This window comes from Lathamus discolor, unplaced genomic scaffold (genome assembly GCF_037157495.1).
Source record: "Lathamus discolor isolate bLatDis1 unplaced genomic scaffold, bLatDis1.hap1 Scaffold_66, whole genome shotgun sequence".
Classification (NCBI taxonomy): Eukaryota; Metazoa; Chordata; class Aves; order Psittaciformes; family Psittacidae; genus Lathamus; species Lathamus discolor.
The window spans coordinates 937,052-962,233 of record NW_027069383.1 but is presented as its reverse complement, the minus strand read 5'-3'; positions in this window follow the sequence as shown (position 1 = coordinate 962,233).

The following is a 25,182-nucleotide window of genomic DNA, read 5'->3' as shown; positions in this document are numbered from 1 at the left end:
TCAAAGGAGAACTTATTCTTTCAAATCAGTCCTCAGTGTTTCAATGAAGGACTTTAGGGCTTCAATGCACAACTTCGAGTTTCAATGCAGAACTTCGCGTTTCAATGCAGAACTTAGCGTTTCAATGCAGAACCTACGCTTACAATGCAGAACTTAGCGTTTCAATGCAGATCTTAGCGTTTCAATGAAGAACTTATTCTTTCAATTCTGACCTTAGCGTTTCAATGTAGAACCTAGCGTTTCAATGCACAACTTTGAGTTTCAGTGCAGAGCTTAGCCTTTCATCGCAGATCTTTATCGTTTCAATGCAGAATGTAGCGTTTCAAAGCAGAACTTATTTTTTCAATGCAGACATTAGCTTTTCAATGTAAAACTTTAGAGTTTCAATGCACTTCAGTTTTCAACGCAGAACGTAGCGTTTCAATGCAAAATGTACCGGTTCAAAGCAGAACTTGTTGTTTCAATGCAGAACTTAGCGTTTCAATGCTGAGCTTACCGTTTCAAGCGAGAACATGCCATTTCAAAGCGGAATTGACATTTTCAATGGATACCTTAGCTTTTCCATGCATACCTTAGCTTTACAATGCAGATCTTCACCGTTTCAAAGCAGAACTTAGCGTTTCAATGCAGACCTTAGCTTTTCAATGCAGAGCTCACCGTTTCATGCAGAACGTAGTATTTCATTGCAGAGCTTAGTGTTTCAATGCAGAACATAGCATTTCAATGCAGAACTTAGCATTTCAATGCAGAACTTAGCATTTCAATACAGAATCTACCGTTTCAAAGCAGAACTTTGCATTTCAATGCAGAACTTACTGTTTCACTGCAGAACTTTGCGTTTCAAACGAGAACTTGGCATTTCAATGCATACCTTAGCGTTTCAATGCGGATCTTTACCGTTTCAAAGCAGAACATAGCGTTTCAATGCAGAGCTTAGCGTTTCAAGTGAGAAATTCCCGTTTCAATGCAGAACTTAGCATTTCATTGCAGAGCTTAGCGTTTCAATGCAGAACATACAGATTCAATGCAGAACTTACCGTTTCAATGAAGAACTTAGCGTTTCATTGCAGAGCTTATGTTTCCATGCAGAACATACAGTTTCAATGCAGAATTTAGCGTTTCATTGCAGAACTTACCATTTCAATGCAGAACTTAGCGTTTCAACGCAGACCTTAGCTTTTCAATGCAGAACTCACCGTTTCAATGGAGAACTTAGTATTTGACTGCAGAGCTTAGCGTTTCAATGAAGAACTTATTCTTTCAATTCTGACCTTAGCGTTTCAATGTAGAACCTAGCGTTTCAATGCACAACTTTGAGTTTCAAGGCAGAGCTTAGCCTTTCATCGCAGATCTTTATCGTTTCAATGCAGAATGTAGCGTTTCAATGAAGAACTTATTCTTTCAATTCTGACCTTAGCGTTTCAATGTAGAACTTTAGAGTTTCAATGCACTTCAGGTTTCAATGCAGAACGTAGCGTTTCAATGCAAAATGTACCGTTTCAAAGCAGAACTTGTTGTTTCAACGCATATCTTAGCATTTCAATGCTGAGCTTACCGTTTCAAGTGAGAACATACCATTTCAAAGCGGAATTGACATTTTCAATTCATACCATAGCGTTTCCATGCATACCTTAGCTTTTCAATGCAGATCTTCACTGTTTCAAAGCAGAACTTAGCGTTTCAAAGCAGACCTTAGCTTTTCAATGCAGAACTCACCGTTTCAATGCAGAACTTGGCATTTCAATGCATACCTTAGCCTTTCAATGAGGATCTTTACCGTTTCATAGCAGAACGTAGTGTTTCAATGCAGAACTTAGCGTTTCAAAGGAGAACTTATTCTTTCAAATCAGTCCGCAGTGTTTCAATGTAGGACTTTAGGGCTTCAATGCACAACTTCGAGTTTCAATGCAGAACTTCGCGTTTCAATGCAGAACTTAGCGTTTCAATGCAGAACCTACGCTTTCAATGCAGAACTTAGCGTTTCAATGCAGATCTTAGCGTTTCAATGAAGAACTTATTCTTTCAATTCTGACCTTAGCGTTTCAATGTAGAACCTAGCGTTTCAATGCACAACTTTGAGTTGCAATGCAGAGCTTAGCCTTTCATCGCAGATCTTTATCGTTTCAATGCTGAATGTAGCGTTTCAATGAAGAACTTATTCTTTCAATTCTGACCTTAGCGTTTCAATGTAGAACTTTAGAGTTTTAATGCACTTCAGGTTTCAATGCAGAACGTAGCGTTTCAATGCAAAATGTACCGTTTCAAAGCAGAACTTGTTGTTTCAACGCATATCTTAGCGTTTCAATGCTGAGCTTACCGTTTCAAGTGAGAACATACCATTTCAAAGCGGAATTGACATTTTCAATTCATACCTTAGCTTTTCCATGCGTACCTTAGCTTTTCAATGCAGATCTTCACTGTTTCAAAGCAGAACTTAGCATTTCAATGCAGACCTTAGCTTTTCAATGCAGACCTCACCGTTTCAATGCAGAACTTAGTATTTCATTGCAGAGATAGCGTTTCAATGCAGAACTTAGCGTTTCAATGCAGAATTTATTGTTTCAATGCAGTACGTAGCGTTCCATTGCAGAACTTAGCATTTCAATGCAGAACTTACTGTTTCACTGCAGAACTTTGCTTTTCAATGCAGAACTTTCCGTTTCAAGTGAGAACTTGGCATTTCAATGCATACCTTAGCCTTTCAATGCGGATCTTTACCGTTTCAAAGCAGAACGTAGCGTTTCAATGCAGAGCTTAGCGTTTCAACTGAAAAATCCCATTTCAATGCAGAACTTGGCGTTTCATTGAAGAGCTTAGCGTTTCAATGCAGAACATACAGTTTCAATGCTGAACTTAGCGTTTCATTGCAGAACTTAGCGTTTCAATAAAGAACTTAGCGTTTCATTGCAGAGCTTATGTTTCCATGCAGAACATACAGTTTCAATGCAGAATTTAGCGTTTCATTGCAGAACTTAGCGTTTCAATGAAGAACTTAGCGTTTCATTACAGAGCTTATGTTTCAATGCAGAACATACAGTTTCAATGCAGAATTTAGCGTTTGAATGCAGAACTTAGCGTTTCAAAGGAGAACTTATTCTTTCAATTCAGTCCTTAGCGTTTCAATGTAGAAATTTAGCCCTTCAATGCACAACTTTGAGTTTCCATGAAGACCTTAGCATTTCAAAGCAGATCTTTACCATTTCAAAGCAGAATGCAGCGTTTCAATGCAGAACTTAGTGTTTCAAATTAGAACTTATTCTTTCAATTCTGACCTTTGCGTTTCAATGCAAACCTTAGCTTTTCAATGCAGAACTCACCATTTCAATGCAGAACTTAGTATTTCATTGCAGAGCTTAGCGTTTCAATGCAAAACTTAGCGTTTCAATGCAGAATTTAGTGTTTCAATGCAGTACGTAGCGTTCCATTGCAGAACTTAGCATTTCAATGCAGAACTTACTGTTTCACTGCAGAACTTTGCTTTTCAATGCAGAACTTTCCGTTTCAGGTGAGAACATGGCATTTCAATGCATACCTTAGCCTTTCAATGCGGATCTTTACCGTTTCAAAGCAGAACGTAGCGTTTCAATGCAGAGCTTAGCGTTTCAAGTGAGAAATTCCCGTTTCAATGCAGAACTTAGTGTTTCATTGAAGAGCTTAGCGTTTCAATGCAGAACATACAGATTCAATGCAGAACTTACCGTTTCAATGAAGAACTTAGCGTTTCATTGCAGAGCTTATGTTTCCATGCAGAACATACAGTTTCAATGCAGAATTTTGCGTTTCAATGCAGAACTTAGCGTTTCAAAGGAGAACTTATTCTTTCAATTCAGTCCTTAGCGTTTCAATGTAGAAATTTAGCCCTTCAATGCACAACTTTGAGTTTCCATGCAGACCTTAGCATTTCAAAGCAGATCTTTACCGTTTCATAGCAGAAAAGCGTTTCAATGCAGAACTTAGTATTTCAAATTAGAACTTATTCTTTCAATTCTGACCTTAGTGTTTCAATGCAGAACTTAGCCTTTCTATGCTGATCTTTACCGTTTCAAAGCAGAACGTAGCATTTCAAATTAGAAGTTATATTTTCAATGCAGACATTATCGTTTCAACGTAGAACTTTAGAGTTTCAATGCACCTTCGGTTTCAAAGCAGAATGTCGTGTTTCAATGCACAATGTACCCTTTCAAAGCAGAACCTGTTGTTTCAATGCAGATCTTAGCGTTTCAATGCTGAGCTTACCGTTTCAAGTGAGAACATAACATTTCAAAGCGGAATTGACTTTTTCAATTCATACCTTATCTTTTCCATGCATACCTTAGCTTTTCAATGCAGATCTTCACTGTTTCAAAGCAGAACTTAGTGTTTCAATGCAGACCTTAGCGTTTCAATGCAGAACTTCGCGTTTCAATGCAGAACTTAGTATTTCATTGCAGAGCTTAGCGTTCCATTGCAGAATTTAGCATTTCAATGCAGAACTTACTGTTTCACTGCAGAAATATGCTTTTCAATGCAGAACTCTCCGTTTCAAGAGAGAACTTGGCATTTCAAGGCATACCTTAGCCTTTCAATGCGTATCTTTACCGTTTCAAAGCAGAACGTAGCGTTTCAATGCAGAGCTTAGCGTTTCAACTGAGAAATTCTCGTTTCAATGCAGAACTTAGTGTTTCATTGAAGAGCTTAGCGTTTCAATGCAGAACATACAGTTTCAATGCTGAACTTAGCGTTTCATTGCAGAACTTAGCGTTTCAATGAAGAACTTAGCGTTTCATTGCAGAGCTTATGATTCAATGCAGAACATACAGTTTCAATGAAGAATTTAGCGTTTCATTTCAGAACTTAGCGTTTCAATGCAGAACTTTGCGTTTCAATGCAGAACTTAGCGTTTCAAAGGAGAACTTATTCTTCCAATTTAGTCCTTAGCGTTTCAATGTAGAAATTTAGCCCTTCAATGCACAACTTTGAGTTTCCATGCAGACCTTAGCATTTCAAAGCAGATCTTTACCGTTTCATAGCAGAAAAGCGTTTCAATGCAGAACTTAGTGTTTCAAATTAGAACTTATTCTTTCAATTCTGACCTTAGTGTTTCAATGCAGAACATAGCCTTTCAGTGCAGACATTTACCGTTTCAAAGCAGAAGGTAGCATTTCAAATTAGAAGTTATTTTTTCAATGCAGACATTATCGTTTCAATGTAGAACTTTAGAGTTTCAATGCACCTTCGGTTCCAAAGCAGAATGTAGTGTTTCTTAGCGTTTCAATGCTGAGCTTACCTTTTCAAGTGAGAACATACCATTTCAAAACGGAATTGACATTTTCAATTCATACCTTAGCTTTTCCATGCGTACCTTAGCTTTTCAATGCAGATCTTCACTGTTTCAAAGCAGAACTTAGTGTTTCAATGCAGACCTTAGCTTTTCAATCCAGACCTCACCGTTTCAATGCAGAACTTAGTATTTCATTGCAGAGCTTAGCGTTTCAATGCAGAACTTAGCGTTTCAATGCAGAATTTAGTGTTTCAATGCAGTACGTAGCGTTCCATTGCAGAACTTAGCATTTCAATGCAGAACTTACTGTTTCACTGCAGAACTTTGCTTTTCAAAGCAGAACTTTGCATTTCAATGCAGAACTTACTGTTTCACTGCAGAACTTTGCGTTTCAATGCAGAACTTTGCGTTTCAATGCAGAACATGGCATTTCAATGCATATCTTAGCCTTTCAATGCGGATCTTTACCATTTAAATAGCAGAACGTAGTGTTTCAATGCAGAAATTAGCGTTTCAAAGGAGAACTTATTCTTTCAAATCAGTCCGCAGTGTTTCAATGTAGGACTTTAGGGCTTCAATGCACAACTTCGAGTTTCAATGCAGAACTTCGCGTTTCAATGCAGAACTTAGTGTTTCAATGCAGAACCTACGCTTTCAATGCAGAACTTAACGTTTCAATGCAGATCTCAGTGTTTCAATGAAGAACTTATTCTTTCAATTCTGACCTTAGCGTTTCAATGTAGAACCTAGCGTTTCAATGCACAACTTTGAGTTTCAAGGCAGAGCTTAGCCTTTCATCGCAGATCTTTATCGTTTCAATGCAGAATGTAGCGTTTCAATGAAGAACTTATTCTTTCAATTCTGACCTTAGCGTTTCAATGTAGAACTTTAGAGTTTCAAAGCACTTCAGGTTTCAATGCAGAACGTAGCGTTTCAATACAAAATGTACCGTTTCAAAGCAGAACTTGTTGTTTCAACGCATATCTTAGCATTTCAATGCTGAGCTTACCATTTCAAGTGAGAACATGCTATTTCAATGCAGAACTGACCTTTTCAATGGATACCTTAGCGGTTCCATGCATACCTTAGCTTTTCAATGCAGATCTTCACCATGTCAAAGCAGAACTTAGCGTTTAAAAGCAGAACTTAGCGTGCCAATGCAGAACTTTGCGTTTCACTGCAGAACTTAGCATTTCATTGCCGAGCTTAGAGTTTCAATGCAGAAATTAGCGTTTCAATGCAGAATTTAGCATTTCAATACAGAATCTACCGTTTCAAAGCAGAACTTTGTGTTTCAATGCAGAACTCAGTGTTTCACTGCAGAACTTTGTGTTTCAATGCAGAACTTTCCGTTTCCATGCAGAACTTGTCATTTCAAGGCATACATTAGCCTTTCAATGAGGATCTTTACCGTTTCATAGCAGAACGTAGTGTTTCAATGCAGAACTTAGCGTTTCAAAGGAGAACTTATTCTTTCAAATCAGTCCTCAGTGTTTCAATGTAGGACTTTAGGGCTTCAATGCACAACTTCGAGTTTCAATGCAGAACTTCGCGTTTCAATGCAGAACTTAGCGTTTCAATGCAGAACCTACGCTTTCAATGCAGAACTTAGCATTTCAATTAAGATCTTAGCGTTTCAATGAAGAACTTATTCTTTCAATTCTGACCTTAGCGTTTCAATGTAGAACCTAGCGTTTCAATGCACAACTTTGAGTTTCAATGCAGAGCTTAGCCTTTCATCTCAGATCTTTATCGTTTCTATGCAGAATGTAGCGTTTCAAAGCAGAACTTATTTTTTCAATGCAGACATTAACGTTTCATTGTAGAATTTAGAGTTTCAATGCACTTCAGGTTTCAATGCAGAACGTAGCGTTTCCATGCAGACCTTAGCGTTTCAAGTGAGAAATTCCCGTTTCAATGCAGAACTTAGCGTTTCATTGCAGAGCTTAGTGTTTCAATGCAGAACATACAATTTCAATGCAGAACTTAGCGTTTCATTGCAGAACTTAGCGTTTCAATGAAGAACATAGCGTTTCATTGCAGAACTTAGTGTTTCAATGCAGAACTTTGCGTTTCAAAGGAGAACTTATTCTTTCAGTTCAGTCCTTAGCATTTCAATGTAGAAAATTAACCCTTCAATTCACAACTTTGAGTTTCCATGCAGACCTTAGCATTTCTAAGCAGATCTTTACCATTTCAAAGCAGAATGTAGTGTTTCAAATTAGAATTTATTCTTTCAATTCTGACCTAGTGTTTCAATGCTGACCTTAGCCTTTCTAGGCAGATCTTTACAGTTTCAATGCAGAACGTAGCATTTCAAATTAGAAGTTATTTTTTTCAATGCAGACATTATTATTTCAACGTAGAACTTTAGAGTTTCAATGCACCTTAGGTTCCAAAGAAGAATGTAGTTTTTCAATGCAGAATGTACCGTTTCAAAGCAGAACCTGTTGTTTCAATGCAGATCTTAGCGTTTCAATGCTGAGCTTACCATTTCAAGTGAGAACATACTATTTCAATGCAGAACTGACCTTTTCAATGGATACCTTAGCGTTTCCATGCATACCTTAGCTTTTCAATGCAGATCTTCACCATTTCAAAGCAGAACTTAGCGTTTCAATGCAGAACTTACCCTTTCAATGCAGAACTTACCGTTTCAATGCAGAACTTAGCATTTCATTGCCGAGCTTAGAGTTTCAATGCAGAAATTAGCGTTTCAATGCAGAATTTAGCATTTCAATACAGAATCTACCGTTTCAAAGCAGAAGTTTGCGTTTCAATGCAGAACTCAGCGTTTCACTGCAGAACTTTGCGTTTCAATGCAGAACTTTCTGTTTCAATGCCGAACTTGGCATTTCAATGCATACCTTAGCCTTTCAATGAGGATCTTTACCGTTTTATAGCAGAACGTAGTGTTTCAATGCAGAACTTAGCGTTTCATAGGAGAGCTTATTCTTTCAAATCAGTCCTCAGTGTTTCAATGTAGGACTTTAGGGCTTCAATGCACAACTCTGAGTTTCAATGCAGAACTTCGCGTTTCAATGCACAACTTTGCATTTCAATGCAGAACCTACGCTTTCAACGCAGAACACAATGTGCTTCAAATCAACAGTGGAACAGGATTGCAAAGTCAAAGAACACGCACCTGGATGAGCAGGGCAGCCATGCGAGACGCAGCCTCCCGAGGAAGGGGTCTCCCCTGCACTGGTTACTGCAGGGCTCTCGCTCCTTAAATAGCCCACGCTCACCATGGGGGCCCCGTCACAATGGGCAAATCCACAGCAACCGCCGCGGCTTTGTCATGGCAGCAGCATCGTGCCCATGGCCACTGGGCACCCAGGGGTGCTCCGGGAGTCGCCGCGTGGGGAACCAGCCTCTGACCCTGCTGCCAGAGCCGCAGGCAGTCTCAGTGGCAGACAAACCTCCAGGACCCGCAGCAGCCGCGCTGTGCTCCCCTGCACCTCGCACTCTCGCAGCATCCATCATCCCGCAACCCCACAATAAAGGGATGGCTCCATTCCATCAAGTGCTTCCTTCTATTGCAGTCCGCATGGAAAACAAACCAGATTCCTGCGCTCCCTACACTGTGCACTATTAACTGTGAGCACAAATCCCACCCACTCAACACGCGGTCCCACGACCAGACCCGACAGCGCAGACCGCCGGGGCCACCCCCCTGTGCCCCAGCCGCAGACAAGACACCCGTGGGGAAAAGCAACCCTCAGCTGCAGACTGAGAATCTGCCCGTGGCAGGGAAACGGCAGCGACCACAACTACGGCCACAGGGAGCTGGGGAGCAGGAGCCGCTCCGCACCCCCGCCAGGCTGCTGACGGGAGCGCTACGGACCTGGGGAGGGCACGGGACACACACGGAGAGAAGGACCCACACGGAAAACCTGGCAATCAGCACCTGAAGGAGCAAGGCGCGGGTCGGAAACCCGCAGGAATAATAAACAGAGAAATAACTCAGCCACCAGCCAGAGCTCTTCAAAAAAACAAGAACAAAGTCATGAAAAGAAGTGAAAAACCAAACCTGGAGCAACAACAGAAGAGGTAAAATCTTCTATCACTAAAATCACTCTTAAGAGCTGCACAGCAAACTTTGCTCCTGTAGAAATCTTGTGGTTTAAAAGGGACAGAGCATAAAACTAGAGAGGGGAAAGGAAACTGCTAACCAGCAGTGATGCCCAATGCAATTGCTCAGTACCCACTGAGCCATACCCAGCCTGACCCAATGCCATCCCTTCAGGGTGACTCCCTGTAGTTTCTATACTGGACATGACGTGCTGTGGGATGGAATACCCCTTTGGCTAGTTTGGGTCAGGTGTCCTGTCTGCTTCCTCGTGGCTTCCTGTGCCCCTCCTCACTGCAGAGCATGAGAGACTGAAAAGTCCTTGATCAGGGTAAGTGCTACCGAGCAACAGCGAAACTGTCAGCGTGTTACCAGCGTTATTGCCAGAACAAAGCCAGAACACAGCACTGCACCAGCTACAGGGAAGGGAATCAATTCTATCCCAGCCAAAACACCACCCAGGGGGCTGGAAGCTCAAGCCCGAGGCCGGCAACAGCCCCACTGCCTGAGCAGGGGATGGGAGCTCAGCCCTGAGGCCAGCACCAGCCCCGCTGCCTGCCCAGGCAGCCTTGAAACCCTTCACACCAAAGAACTGCCCCAGTTCCCAAGACAAGCCAGGGCTGCAGCAGCCAGAGGAACTGTGGGTGCCTCTGGAACAGGGACTCCCAGGCAGAGGTTGGAAGCTCCCCACGAACCCTTGGACCATCGTGCAGGGTTGATGCACCCGGGTGCTGCTGGCGCTGCCAGTGCAGAAGGTCCCTCCTCTTGGGTGCTGCCCCGTGATGCTGCAGGTGCTGCTCTGCGAAGTTCTCTGTCGTCTCCCCACAGTGACTGCCGTGGGCACTCGCTGCGTGCAATATAAGCGGCGGGAGCGGTGATGTCATAGTGCATGGCGGGTGATGTCACTCCCAGTGTGTCACAGCAGCCCCGCTGCCTGCCCAGGCACCCAGATACCGAGACGGGAACCACCAGAGGAGCTGCTATTGCCTCTTAAACCAGTAGCTTGTGTTCCGTGGGGCAGCTGCCGTCTCCCGGTGCCTCCGCTGAAGGGTTCCGTGGGGTTCTGTGGGCTCGCACACCTGAACATGGGGTGTTCCACAATCAGCCACCCCTGTGGTCCCTGTGTCCCCATGGTCGTTGTGATGTCTCTGTCCCCATGGTTCCCATGTAACCCACCATGTCCTTATGGTCACCATGTCCCTGTGTCCCCAGCGTGTCCCTGTGGTCACTGTGTTGGAACCTTAAACTAACAATAATGTGTGTGCCTTTAGCAGAGTAGAATAGGCCAAAGTGTTCTGACTAACGTGTAGAGAGAAAGGAGCGTTTGGCTGATGGGGGAAGGAACATCACGGGACTGATAAGAGCTAAGGAGACAGTAAATAAGAGCAAGGATGCCAGCCTTCAAGACAGCAGAGTGGCGCCCAGCGCGGAGCGAGACTGCAGCCGAGCAGAAGCAAGAACATAGCAACTGCTACCTGGGCACTAGGACCTTGCGAGCCTGCGCAAGCACTGAGCTCATTCGGTGAGCACAGTGAGGCAGCGCCGCGCTGCACTGCCATGGCTCCGAGAGCCCCGCAGAGCAGGGCTCGGGACAAGAAGGAGAAAAAGGCTTTTGGAATGTTCCTGCTGGCGCTGATCAGACTGAAATGGAACCAACCGGGAAAGTTTGCTCCCCCCAAGCCATCCGTGCCTCTGGGATGCGAGGATTCTCTGACCCCCAACTTGGGGAGCAGTTCTGGGTCTGGGGTAACTTGGGCTTCACTTGGGGGTCACTTGGGGGCAGCTGTGCTCTGGGTCTTCATTTGGGTGTCTCTTAGGGGGCTGTTTTGTGTCTGGAGAGTCACTTGGGGGGCAGTTGTGCGTCTGGGAGGTGACTGGCGGGGCAGTTTTGAGTCTGGGGGTTCACTTGGGGGGCAGTTTTGTGTCTAGGAAGTTACTTGGGGGTCACTTGGGAGGCAGTTCTGGGTTTGGGGGCTCACTTGGGGGCCACCTGGAGTGCAATTGTGGGTCTGTGGAGTCAGTGGGGGATCACTTGTGGGGCAGTTGTGGGAATGAGGAGTCATTTGGTGGTCATTTGGGGAGCAGTTCTGCATCTGGGGATCACTTGAGGGTCACTTGGAGGGCGGTTGTGGGCCTCGGGTCACTTGTGGGGCAGTTGTGAGTGGGGAGTAACTGGGGGGGTCACTTGGGGGGCAGTTTTCGCTCTATGGAGAACACATTGGCAGATGTGGGGCTGGGGGTCACTTGAGGGCCACCTGGGGGGCAGATGTGGGGCTGGGCGTCACTTGGGTGGGTCAGTAATGGGTGAGGGGGTTTCACTTGTGGGCATTTGTGGGCAGTTGTGCTTCTGGGCAGGTCACTTCGGAGGCAGTTCTGGGACTGGGGGTGACTGGGGGGCAGTTTTAGGTGTGCGGTGTCATTTGGGTGGCAGTTCTGGCTCTATGGGTGTCACTTGGGGGGCAGATGTGGGGCATGGGGTCACTTGGGGGTGTAGTTATGGGTTTGGGGAGTTTATGTGGGGGCATTTAGGGGCAGTTGTGCTCCTGGGCAGGTCACTTTGGGGGCAGTTGTGGGTCTGTGGAGTCACTCGGGGGTCATTTGAGGGGACAGTTGTTGGTCTGGGGTGTCACTTGGGGTCACTGCGGGGCAGTTGTGGGTCTGGGAAGTCACTTAGGGGTCACTTGGGGGGCAGCTGGGGGGTTGTGGAGTCATTGGGAGTTGATTCGGAGAAAACTCCAGGAACAGACTCGCCAACAAAGCTGAAGTTGGCAAGCAGCTATTCTTTATTGCGGCGCCGGGAGACACACAGGGGATAGCTCCTCCTGATGGGTATCACCATATTGCTCCCCAGTAGGTGTTCTGCGAGTAGAACATCTGCGAGTCCCGGATACTCCCCATCCCCAGGTCCTGTTTCTCTATTCTGCTTTTCTTACACTTTTTGTACTAAGCTCCTAAGGACTTACAACTATATCAACTGCCTCCCAGCACCGCAGTTACTTTCCATTACAAAGCCATCAAACTTCACATTACTTAGAACCGATTCCATTTGGTGCTTTCCTGCCTCCTTGTCTCAATGATGAGGCCGCTGCCCAGGAGCGCAGCCAGGGAGGTGCCCAGGGGTAGCCAGAAGCAGCAGAGCTGGCACCTGGGTGTCTGCAGATGGCAGGAGGAGGACCTGGGTGATGGAGCTGCCATTGACATCTGCTGCCTGTGGGCATGGAGCCTGTTCAAAGAAGGAAAGGGCAGGGAAAAATTAGGACAGGCTCCTCCGAGCAAATCCACTGCATTTCTCATAGAAATCCCCCCCGCTGAAATGCATTTCCTTTCTCTGGTTTGTGCTGGCTGAGTGTGCTGTGAGGAGCAGGACCTCTGCCCATGTGCTGCCCTGGCATCAGCGTTGCTCTGAAGCAGTGCTTTGCCCAGCTCTCATGGTCAGAAGGGACGTCAGATGAAATCTGACTTGATTGTAAAGTTCAGTACTGGCACTCATGACTCGATGGAGTCTGGGCAGCACAAGACAGCCTCAGCATGGCCTCAGAATCATTTTGACTGTGTTATTTATTTACTGGCATAACACTGCTGAGGGATTTTATTTGGGGTGCAAACCATTCTTTGTATGACCGAAAACCTGAAGAGTATCGAGGCAGGGAGTTCTCAGCTCTTTGTAGCTCAGGGCAGAGCCAGGAGAGCTGCAGTGTCCATCGGTCCTTCCCCATGTGCCCTGTGCTTACCCTTGCGCTTGATATGAATGACCCCTTTTGAAGATTGAAGAATGTGGCACGAGCATGCATAAAGCCTCTCAGACTTTGAGGAGTGTGACCTTTTGTCTTTTGTGCATGATCTTCTGGTTGGCTATTGATATGTTTTGCTATTCAGGGATGATGACTTTAAATACATTTGATCAAAGAAAGAAATTAAAATTCAGTTACCTCGTCAGGGTCAGTGCACCTCTGCTGAAGACTCTCTAATATTGCTAGCATTCCTGTGAGGTTAAGCTGTAGTTTTGTTTTACTGTGTTTTGGCTGTGGTACCTAGCTCTGGAACTGGGCCAGCCTACGCTGATTACTGCCTTTTTCTCATCTGTCTAGGTTTCACCCTTCAGCAGGGAGTAGAGATGCTCATTCAGAAAAGCTTATCCAATAGGTGCCAGCATAATTAATAAATATTTTCTGCTTTTCACTAAGAATTGGAATCATGCATTCATGCCTTAAAAAGCACCAATGTTCCAACCCTCACCTAGGAGACACACTGCCTTCCTGCAGTGTCATTTCTCAGCTGAGAGACAGAGTTTGATCTAAAAATCAAGATTTTGTAGAATCATGATGTCCTCGAAAGGAGGATTGAAAGGGGACTCTCAGGCTTTCCCAGAGCACACAGAGCATTTATGTTGGAAAAGACCCTTAAGATCGAGTCCAAGCGTTAACCAAACACTCTCAAGTCCAGCACTAAGCCATGTCCACAAGTCCCAAATCTGCATGTCTTTTAAATACCTCCAGGGAAGGTGACACATCAACAGCTGTGGGCAGCCTTTTTCTTGTCCCCTCATCAACCAGGACAGGCAGGCCAGGACAGGCTGGGAGCTCCTTTACCCCTGCTGAAGGAAGGGATTCAGGGGACTGGAAGGGCTGGAAGGGGACTCAGCTCCCTCCCATGAGCACCACAAACCCACATGAGGTCTCACTTCCTCAGAAGGTGAAAATGTACCAATATATAGATGATGTCTTAATCAGAGGAGATTGCCCCAAAGAACTACAGCAACCACAGTGTGGCGAGCACTGCGTGGTGCAGAAGTTGAAGTTCCACCTAAGGAATGTCAGAAACCAAGCAGAAACCAGTCAAATCGGGGGGTACTTGGTGGACAGCAGCAGTGCAGTGATTGCTGCAGACACCTTCAGAAAAACAGAACAAGGGCAGATGCCCCAGTCTAGGAAGGAATTACAACAGCTTGTGGGTCCTCCAGGACACTGGAGGAAACATGGCCCTGGATTCTCTATCACTGCTTCCTCACTGTACTCACTGTTATGAAAGGGAAAACCATGGGAATGGAATCCAGAGCATGAGGAAGCAGGAAATTCCTAATACAGGAATTAAAACCATACCAGTCACTTGGGCCTGTACACCCCCACCACCTTCTCATAGTAGAATGGGCTTTTGCTGAGCATGGCTCTTCCTGTGACCTATTCAAACTGGCCCTGACGGAACAAAAAGCACTTTCATGTTCAAGTCGCCTCTTTCATAGACACTGAACCGCATGGAGAGAGCCCCCTCCGTCCCAGCGCTCCTGTGGGCCCAGCAACACCCAAGGGATGGGGGGGGCGAGCAAAGGCCGAGGGCTCTGGCTCAGCTCCAGCAGCAGAGGAGGAGGCCAGGAGCCTCAGGAACCTGCCCCTGGGTTGCAGCCTTGGGCACAGAGAGGCCATGAGGAGAAGGGAGAGGGGATAGGAGGGACATGGGGGGCACAGCTCCAAAGGCAGCAGCGGTGCTGTCACAGAACACACCCACACAAAGTCTTCTGGACAATCAATAAAGCAGAGTCAAAACACAGAGCCCTCCTTGTGTGCCTCGTGGGGATGGGGATGCCCCAGCCCTCACAGGGTGCCCTGAGAAGCTGTAGCTGCCCCATCCCTGGCAGTGCTTAAGGCCAGGTTGGATACAGGGACTTACAGCAACCTGCTCTAGTGGGAGGTGTCCCTGCCCGTGGCAAGGGTTGGAACTGGTGAGCTTTAAGGTCCTTTCCAGCCCAAGCCAGTCTGGGATTCCAGGATTCAGGAATCAATACCATATTGAGGAGAGGATGACCTCGAAAGGACGACTGAAAGGGGACTCTCAGGCTTTCCCAGAGCGCACAGAGCATTTCCCAGTCTGGAATACAGGAAATGTTGGACCGAGTCCCTGCAGCAAAAGAGAGGCAGAGCAGCACTGCTGGGCTGCAGCTAAGGGCTGTCCTAGGCAGAAGTTGGAAAGGAGCAGAGAACAACACAACCTCCTTGGATAGGGGATGCCCTGCTTTGCAAGGACAGCACTGGCAAAGCCCCAGTCCCTGCCCACAGGGTTCCCGGGGAGGAAACCCAGGTCCCAGCATGACCACGCCACCTCAGCCAGCAGAGCCTCTTCCCACATCGCTCCTTGCATGCAGCGCCCACTGCAGTGGCCAAAAAGCCAGGGCAAGAGCCAGGCCTAGCACTCACCTGCCAGCGAGCCCACGGCAATGCTTGCCAGCATCATGGGCAGCACCACATTTGCTTCATCTCTGCAGAAGACAATCCACAGTGTCTGCACCCAGACTGAATTTAACCCCCCCAAACACCCTCCAAGCAAAAAGCTACCTTCACCGATGAGCTGCGCACAGTTTCTGCCTCAGAAAGTGGTTCTGGGAGACATGGAGTGACTGTCAGTGTTCAAAGCCACAGTACCCCAGGTCTCGGACTCAGAGCACCTTCAAGCTCTCTGGCTGTGGAGGAGGAATGTTTCTATCTCATCACTCACCCACAACGTGCAGCTGCAGCCAGCCCGTGGGCTCCAGCTGGGACCTGAAGCGCTACAGCCAGTGCTCCCCCCACTGCAGCACCATCTGCAGCGAGAAGTTCCTTCTGCTGAACCTCACGTGGCTCTCGTAGGGGGAGCGGTGGTGCTGGCTCCATCGAAAGCATAACTGCGGATGGCTCCCTCCTGCTGGGCAGTTTTGTATCCCCAGATGACAGCTCTGCCTCCCTGCAGCGGTGGAACCGGCAGGCACACGGTGCAGCCCATGGCCGAGACGAGTCGCTCTGACACTGGCCTGAGGACAGCGGAGCAGCAGGGAGTGAGCGTGTGGCCTGCAGGAGAAAGGAGACGTCAGAGCACAGCTCCTGTCACAGATCCTCAGATCTCCTCTCAGTCTCCCCTCTCTGTCAGGTTAAAGCCTTTCCCCCTGTCCCATCCCCACAGGCCCCTCTTCTCCCCACAAGAAATGAGGCCAGATCCCAGGATCATCCCTCCGCAGACGCAGCGCTCCGCTGCCGGCTCAGCCAGCGCAACTCGCACACCCACTCCAAAGCAGCCACTCTGGGGAAGTCACTTGAGGTGTTCTTGGCAACTCCTAAAGCACCCCAAGATCGCCATCGCCACCCACCTCGTTCCACGCTCCTGTCTCCACAGGTGGCACCGGCTCCGAGGCACCAAGACGGGAACCACCAGAGGAGCTGCTCTTGCCTCCTCCACCGGTAGCTTGTGCTCCATGGGGCAGCTGTCGTCTCCCGGTGCCTCTGCTGAAGGGTTCCATGGGGTTCTGTGGCCTTGCACACCTGAACATGGAGTGTTCCACAATCAGCCACCCCTGTGGTCCCCGGGTCCCCATGGTCGTTGTGATGCATGAGCTCTGATTCTATGATTCTATGCTCTATGATTCTATGATCACCCCTCAATGGGTCCTCACAGCCGCTCACTGCTTCGTCGGGCAAAAGTAAGGGGGAGAAGGGATTCCAGCCATAGGGAATAGGCAAGGAGCAGCTCCCATCCCGTCCCCTTCCCCATCCTGGAGGCACTGGGAAGAGCGCTCAGGAGAAGGCTGCTTCCAGCTTGACAGCCCTTGAGCCTAAGGCACGCTGCTTTCCTTTGCGAAGCAGCCGCAATGTGGCTCCTTCCCATCCCTCTTCTCCATAGAATGGATTAGAAGAGATTAAAATGGAATGGTATGGAATGGAATGCAATGCTTATGGATCATGGAGTGGGGTGTCTTGGAAAGGAGCTCGAGATCATCCACTTCCAACCCCTTGCCATGGGCAGGGATGCCTTCCATAGAGCAGCTTGCTCCAAGCTGGCCTGCAGCACTGCAGCCAGGGATGGAGCAGCCAAACCTTCTCCATCCATGCCATCCCAGTGCCCCAGCACCCTCTTAGGGAATCCCTTCCTTATCTCCAGCCTGCAATTCCCTCTCAGAACCCATCAGCCGTTGTCCTATGACTCCAATCCCTGCTCTTCCACTCCCTCCCAGCTTCACCACGGATTCGTTCATGAGGCTCAGAATCATGGACGTGGCTTGGGCCAATGCCGAGAGCCAGAAGTGTTGGATGCGGCAGGTTGTGGTCCATGAATATTATACGGCTTAGGATCACGGTTCGGGTTAGGTTCCGAATTAGGGTTAGGTTTAGGGTTAGAGTCAGGGTCAGGGTTAGGTACAGGGTTAGGTTTAGGGTTAGGTGTTAGGGTTAGGGATAGGGTTAGGGTTAGCGTTAACCGCAACCGGAGTTAACCCTAGGGGTGGAGTTAACACCAGGTTGAGCCTTAGGGTTAGGGTTAGGATTCCAGTTAGGATTAGGTTTAGGTTTAGGGTTAGGGTAAGGTTTAGGGTTAACCTTAACCAGAGTTAACCCTAGGGGCGGAGTTAACCCCAGGGTTAGGGTTAGGATTAGGGTTACGTTCAGGATTAAGTTAGGGTTATGGTTAGGCTGGGTTAGGATTAGGGTTAGTGTTAGGTTTTAGGGTTAAGGTCCGGGTTACGGTAAGGGGTTAGGGTTGGGATTAGGGTTACGGTTAGGGTTAGGGTTAAGGTTAGGGTTACCTCTAACCGGATTTAACCCTAGGGGTGGAGTTAACCCCAGGGTTAGGGTTAGGTTTAGCCTTAGGGTTAGCATTAACCCTAATCAGAATTAACCCTAGGGGCGGGTTTAATCCCAGGCTTAGGGTTAGGGTTAGCCTTAGGCTTAGGCTTAGTGTTAGACTTAAGTTTAGGGTTAGGTTAACCCTAACCGGAGTTAACTAGGGTTAGGGTTAGGGTTACCTCTAACCGGAGTTAACCCTAGGGGTTAACTGCCCAAGGTTCCTGCCCCAAAACCCCAAGTGCTGGAGCTCACCCACCTCTGACCCAGGAGCAGGGTCAGGCCCCACAGCTCTGCTCCTGCCAGCGCTGCCGAGCCCTGCACTCCCTTGATGGTGCCATCAGAGCGCCCCACACAGCGCAGCACGGGCTGGGCCGTTGCTCTGGCTCCGGCAGAGGCACAAGTGCCTTTGGAAGCTGCCAGCGAACAACAAGAGCTGAGAAGCGGCTGCAGAAGGGCTCTGCTGTGGGGCTGAAAGCCAAGGGTGGTGCAGGGGAAAGGAGAGACTGCAGAGCCTCAGCCCTTGGGCTTCCTTCAGAGGAGGTGGCACTGCTGCCCTTGATCCTGGCTGTTCTCCAGCCCTGACCTGCCCTCAGCGGTCTCCAGTGGCCTCTGGCCAGGCCAGCAGCAGAGAGAGGATGTTCTCCACAAATGTCTGCACCTGCTCCTGGGCCTGACTCAGTGCCGAGAGCTCTTCTGCAGCCAAATGCAGATCGTACTTTACAGTCAGACAGCGTGGTGTGGGGTGGAAGGGACCTTAAATCCCCATAGGGATTCAGAGCATCCCACAGGCAGAGCATCCCATAGGTGTTCAGAGCATCCCCCAAGCAGGGCATCCCACAGGGATTCACAGCATCCCACAAGCAGAGCATCCCATAGGGATTCAGAGCATTCCACAGGCAGAGTATCCCATAGGGATTCAGAGCATCCCATAAGCAGAGCATCCCATAGGGTTTCAGAGCATCCCATAGACATCCAGAGCATCCCAGAGGGATTCACAGCATCCCACAAGCAGTGCATCCCATAAGGAATCAGAGCATCCCACAAGCAGAGCACCCCACAGAGATTCACAGCATCCCAAAACCACAGCACCATACAGAGCTCCAGAGCATCCCATAGGGATTCAGAGCACCCCAAGCACATTCAGAACCCCCCTATCTCCCCATGGAAGCCCCCATCGACACCGCTGACCCACCCCCCTCCCCATGGAGCTCCCCCCATGGAACCTGCCTCTCTATGACATCAGCCCCAGCTCCAAGGGACCTGCATCCAGCACCCGTATCCCCGGGGCAGTTGCACTTCGGGTGCAGTGGTGCTTGCAGCTCCTTGCTTGCAGCTCCTTGCTTGCAGCTCCTTGGTGTCACCTCCTTGGTGTCACTCTTAGCGGTGGTGGCAGCGATGGCTTTGCTCCGTGTCATCATCCTGCTGGCCTCGGCCTGGCTGGTGCAAGGCTCCTGGGACAGCTGTGGGTGAGTGGCACCAGGCTCCGGGGCTCCTGGTATTCCATAGGGAGATGCTGCTGCTCCCAGGCACGGTCACACCAATGGGGAGGTGGGATTTGGGGAGCCCAGTTGCCATCACCCCATGCCGTGGCACAGCACTTTCAAGCCTATGTCTTCTTGCCATGGAAGCGCAGCCTGCTTGGGGAAAGCCAGTGGCTGCTTTTCTGTTCCAGAATGGTTGTTTCCACGTGAAGTACAAATACAGTCCATTTTTGGCCCAAAGTATTCGATAAATTTTTCTATTAGAGGCTCTAGTCCTTTTCTTGCTTCCAGTTTTACAGGATGCTCTTTCTGTCTTAGTGGTGTGATGTTTGGTTTCAGAGGAATAGTTACTGCTTCTGCATCTCCTGATCGTCCCAGTGCTTTGGCAGCCCATACTTGCGGCTATACCCACTTCCTCTGGGAGATCCGGCTCAGTGGATGGTTTCTGTACCATAAAAACTCGGGCCTTCACAGCCTTTTCATCAGGAACATGTACCTGAATTTTCTTTCTTTAACCCTAATTGATGCATGTCATTTACTCAGTACATCTCTCTCCAATAACAGAATTGGGCACTCGAGCATGCAGAGAAATTGATTGGTCAGCATCTGTTTGCCAATTTCTCAAATGTAAAGGAAGGCCGGGCTTCTTTCCACTCTGTGGCACCAACGCCCGAAGCTGTTTGTTTGCTTAATTGCCCTTTACAAGTATTTATAACAGAATAAGTAGCTTCTGTTTCTACAAGAAATTTTACCTTCTCATTCCCCAACCTAGCTGTAGCCAGGGGCTCTGCTGGGGAGGGATTCAAATCTTCCCCCGCGCCTCCTCAGTCTTCATCTGAAGTAAGAATTCTCTCTGCCTGTCCTGACGTTCCACTAAACCTCCTGTGTTTATTTTGATTCTGAGGGCATTTTCCGTTGGGGTGCAACCTGTGGAGTCTGTTCACAACCCTTTCCATGTAATCCTTGTTTCCTCTCCTCCTGGGCCACACCCCCCTCTCCTGGTTTCTTGTGGGAAAGCTACAGGCAGCAATTATTTTTGGTGTATTTTTTTTTCCCCCTCAAGAGTCCAGTTTTACTCTGGAGCTTATCTTATGCCCCCACGTATACATGAACAAATTCCTAGTTGAAACCTGACACACTATAACCCACAAAACACAATATTGTATTATATTAATAATTATCACAGAATCACAGAATCCCAAGGGTTGGAAGGGACCTCAAAAGATCATCTAGTCCAACCCCCCTGCAAGAGCAGGGTAACCTACAGTACATCACACAGGAACTTGTCCAGGCGGGCCTTGAATATCTCCAGTGTAGGAGACTCCACAACCCCCCTGGGCAACCTGTTCCAGTGCTCTGTCACTCTTACAGTAAAGAAGTTCTTCCTGATGTTAACGTGGAACTTCCTATGCTCCAGTTTACATCCATTGCCCCTTGTCCTATCACTGGATATCACTGAAAAAAGCCTAGCTCCATCATCCTGACACCTACCCTTTACATATTTGTAAACATTGATGAGGTCACCCCTCAGTCTCCTCTTCTCCAAGCTAAAGAGACCCAGCTCCCTCAGCCTCTCCTCATAAGGGAGATGTTCCACTCCCTTAATCATCTTTGTGGCTCTGCGCTGGACTCCTTCAAGCAATTCCCTGTCCTTCTTGAACAGAGGGGCCCAGAACTGAACGCAATATTCCAGATGCGGCCTCACCAAGGCTGAGTAGAGGGGGAGGAGAACCTCTCTTGAGTTACTAACCACTCCCTTTCTAATGCACCCTAAGATGCCATTTGCCTTCTTGGCCGCAAGAGCACATTGCTGGCTCATGGTCATCCTCCTATCCACCAGGACCCCCAGGTCCCTTTCCCCTTTGCTACTTTCCAGCAGGTCAACCCCCAACCTGTACTGGTCCATGGGGTTGTTCTTCCCCAGATGCAAGACTCTACACTTGCCCTTGTTAAATTTCATCAAGTTTCTCCCCGCCCAACTCTCCAGCCTGTCCAGGTCTCGCTGAATGGCAGCACAGTCCTCTGGTGTGTCAGCCACTCCTCCCAGTTTTTTGTCATCAGCAAACTGATGGTGCACTCAGTTCCCTCATCCAGGTCATTGATGAAAATATTAAACAGCACTGGTCCCAGCACCGACCCCTGAGGAACTCCACTAGTCACAGACCTCCAGCTAGATTCTGCGCCATTGACCACAACTCTCTGCCTTCTTCCTTTCAACCAGTTCTCGATCCACCTCACTACTTGATCGTCAAGCCCACACTTCCTTAGCTTATCTATGAGGATGCTGTGGGAGACAGTATCAAATGCCTTACTGAAATCAAGAACAACTACATCTACCGCTCTACCATCATCCCTCCACCTAGTCACTTCCTCATAGAAGGCTATAAGGTTGGTCATACATGACTTCCCCCTCATAAAACCATGTTGGCTGTTCTTAATGACCCCCTCATCCTTGATATGCCTAATGATGGAGTCAAGAATAAGTTGTTCCATCACCTTTCCAGGGATGGAGGTAAGGCTGACCGGTCTATAATTACCCGGGTCCTCCTTCTTGCCCTTCTTATAGACTGGTGTGACCTTTGCCATCCGCCAATCCTCAGGCACCTTGCCCGTTTCCCATGACTTACCAAAGATGATGGAAAGTGGCCTAGCAATGACCTCCGCCAGCTCCCTCAGCACCCGTGGGTGCATTCCATCCGGACCCATCGATTTACAGATGTCCAGATTGCATAGCTGATCCCTAACCCAATCCTCATCTACCAAAGCAAACTCCTCCTTTGTCCTGACTCCTTCTGGGGCTATAGAAATCCGGGGCCCTCGGGGAGAGTTTGCAGGAGTAAAGACAGAGGCAAAGAAGGCATTCAGCACCTCTGCCTTCTTTATATCCTCTGTCTCCAGGGTACCCACTTCATTCAGCAGTGGGCCTATATTGCCTCTTGTGTTAGTTTTATTTGCTATGTATTTGAAGAAGCCCTTTATATTGTCTTTAACCCGACTAGCAAGACTGAGTTCCAAGGAGGCCTTAGCTGTCCTAATTGCCTCCCTACATCCTCTAACAACTGTCCTATATTCCTCCCAAGCGCCCAGCCCCTCCTTCCATAATCCATAGATTCTCCTTTTCCACTTGAGTTTGCCCAGCAGCTCCTTGTTTAACCACGCCGGTCTCCTAGATCCCTTACTTGACTTCCTACTCATTGGGACGCTCCGATCCTGAGCTTGGAAGAAGCGGTCCTTGAATGCTAACCAACTATCTTGAGCCCCTTTACCGCCTAGTACACTTTCCCATGAGACTTCCCTTAGCAGTTGACTGAAGAGGCCAAAGTTGGCCCTTCGGAAATCCAGAACTGTGGCTTTGCTAGGTATTCTATTCCTCCCACACAGGATCCTAAACTCCACCATCTCATGGTCACTGCAGCCAAGGCTGCCATTGACCGTCACCACTTCGACCAAACCCTCCTTGTTGGCGAGTACTAAATCTAGCAGCGCTGCTCTCCTAGTTGGTACGTCCACCATTTGCATTAAGAAATTATCATCAATGCACTCGAGGAACCTCCTTAACTGTGAATGACTGGCTGTGTGAGTCTTCCAGCAAATATCGGGGTAGTTAAAGTCCCCCACGACGACTAGGGCATGTAGTCGCGAGGCTACTTCCAGTTGCCTGTAGAAAGCCTCATCAACTCCTTCGTCCTGATCAGGAGGTCAGTAATAGACCCCCACAACTGTATCACCCGTGCCAGTCTGCCCCTTGATTCGTACCCACAGACATTCCACTTGCTCCTCATCCGACCCCGGACAGAACTCAATACATTCTAGTTGCTCTCTCACGTAAAGAGCAACTCCACCACCTCGCTTCGCTGACCTATCTTTCCTAAAAAGGACATAGCCATCCATGACCACATTCCAGTCATGTGAACTGTCCCACCATGTCTCTGTAATTGCCACTAGATCATAACCTTTAGCCCGCACACAGACTTCTAACTCCTCCTGTTTATTCCCCATGCTGCGTGCATTGGTGTACAGGCATTTCAGGGAGCCAGTCCTAGTACCCTTTTTCCCCTGCGGGACAGGGTCTAAAAAGCTATCCTTTCCCACAAGTGAAACAAGAGATTGATAGTCCTCCTTAGCCTGCCATCCTTCAATCCCTAGCATGTTCCTCTTGGGCTTGTCCCCAACAGGCCCAGTTAAATCCCCTCCCCCCTTCATAACTAGTTTAAAGCCCTGTCAATAAGCCCTGCTAACTCCTGCCCCAAAACCCTTTTTCTTCTCTGGGACTGGTGTATCCCGCCTGTCACCAGCAAACCAGGTGTCCCATACAGCAGCCCGTGACTGAAAAACCCAAACCCCTGCCTTTGGCACCAGTCACGTAGCCATACATTAACCTGCAGAGTCTTCTTATATATCCCTTCACCCTCGCTTGCAACAGGTATGGAGGCAAACACCACTTGTGCTCCAGACCCTTTAACCAGCCGTCCCAGGGCCCTGAAGTCTCTCTTCATTGCCCTTACGTTCCTCGTAATAATTTCGTCACTGCCAACCTGAAAAACCAGCAGCGGATAGTAGTCAGACGGCTGCACCAGTTCAGAGAGTTTCTTTTTAGCATCTCTAATCCGAGCCCCAGGCAGGCAGCAGACCTCCCTGTGGGGTGGATCCGGTCGACAAATGGGCCCTTCTGTTCCCCTCAGAAGGGAGTCACCCACCACAATTACTCTTCTTTTCTTCTTGGTTGGGGAAGTTCTGAGGCATGTGGGTGAGTGACTAGCCCTGGGTGACTCACTAGATAGATTTGCCTCACCATCTCCATTCACCTGGCCCTGAATTTCCAAGACCTCGTACCTGTTATTCAAGGGCAATTGGGAGGGAGGAAGGGATTGTGAGGGTTTTCGCTTACCTCTCCGAGGAGGAACCTCCCTCCATCCATCCTTGTCCATTAAGCTCTCTCCTTCTCTCTGATGGTAGGAGGGAAGGGGATCCATAGCTTGTTGAACCACTTCCCTCTGCCCTTGCCTCAGGGTGTGGTTCCACCAATCTATTTCACTTTCACACTCTCTAATGGCTCTCAACCTTTCAACATCCTCCCTCAGTTCAGCCACATGCCTGAGCAGGTCATTTATAGGCTCACAGCGAACACAAGCAGTGTCACTGGCTCCCTCCAATACAAGTGCCAAGCTCAGGCATTCGCTGCAGCCAGAGACCTGCACAGCTGCAAATTAGCGCTCCATTGCCCAGCATTCTTGGTTTTACAGTCCCCAACTTACTTAGGGCTGCAGTGACCACCTTGCTTGGTTTCACAGTGCCCAACTTACTTAGCGCTGCAATGCTCAACTTCACTTAGGGCTGCAGTGCCCACCATACTTACGGCTGCAGTGCCCACCTTACTTAGGGCTGCAGTGATCACCTTACTTGGTTTTACAGTGCCTAACTTACTTCGGGCTGCAGTGGCCAACTTCCCTAGGGCTGCAGCGCTCACCTTACTTGGTTTTACAGTGCCCACCATACTTCGGCCTGCAGTGCCCACCTTACTTAGGGGTGCAGTGCCCAACTTACTTGGTTTTACAGTGCCCAACTTACTTAGAACTGCATTTCCCACCTTACTTAGGGCTGCAGTGCCCACCAAACTTAGGGCTGCAGTGCCCACCTTCCTTAGGGCTGCAGTGGCCACCTTACTTGGTTTTACAGTGTCCAACATACTTAGGGCTGCAGTGCCCAACTTTACTTAGGGATGCAGTGCCCACCTTTCTCCGGTGTGCAGTGCACACCTTACTTAGTTTTACAGTGCCCAACTTACTTAGG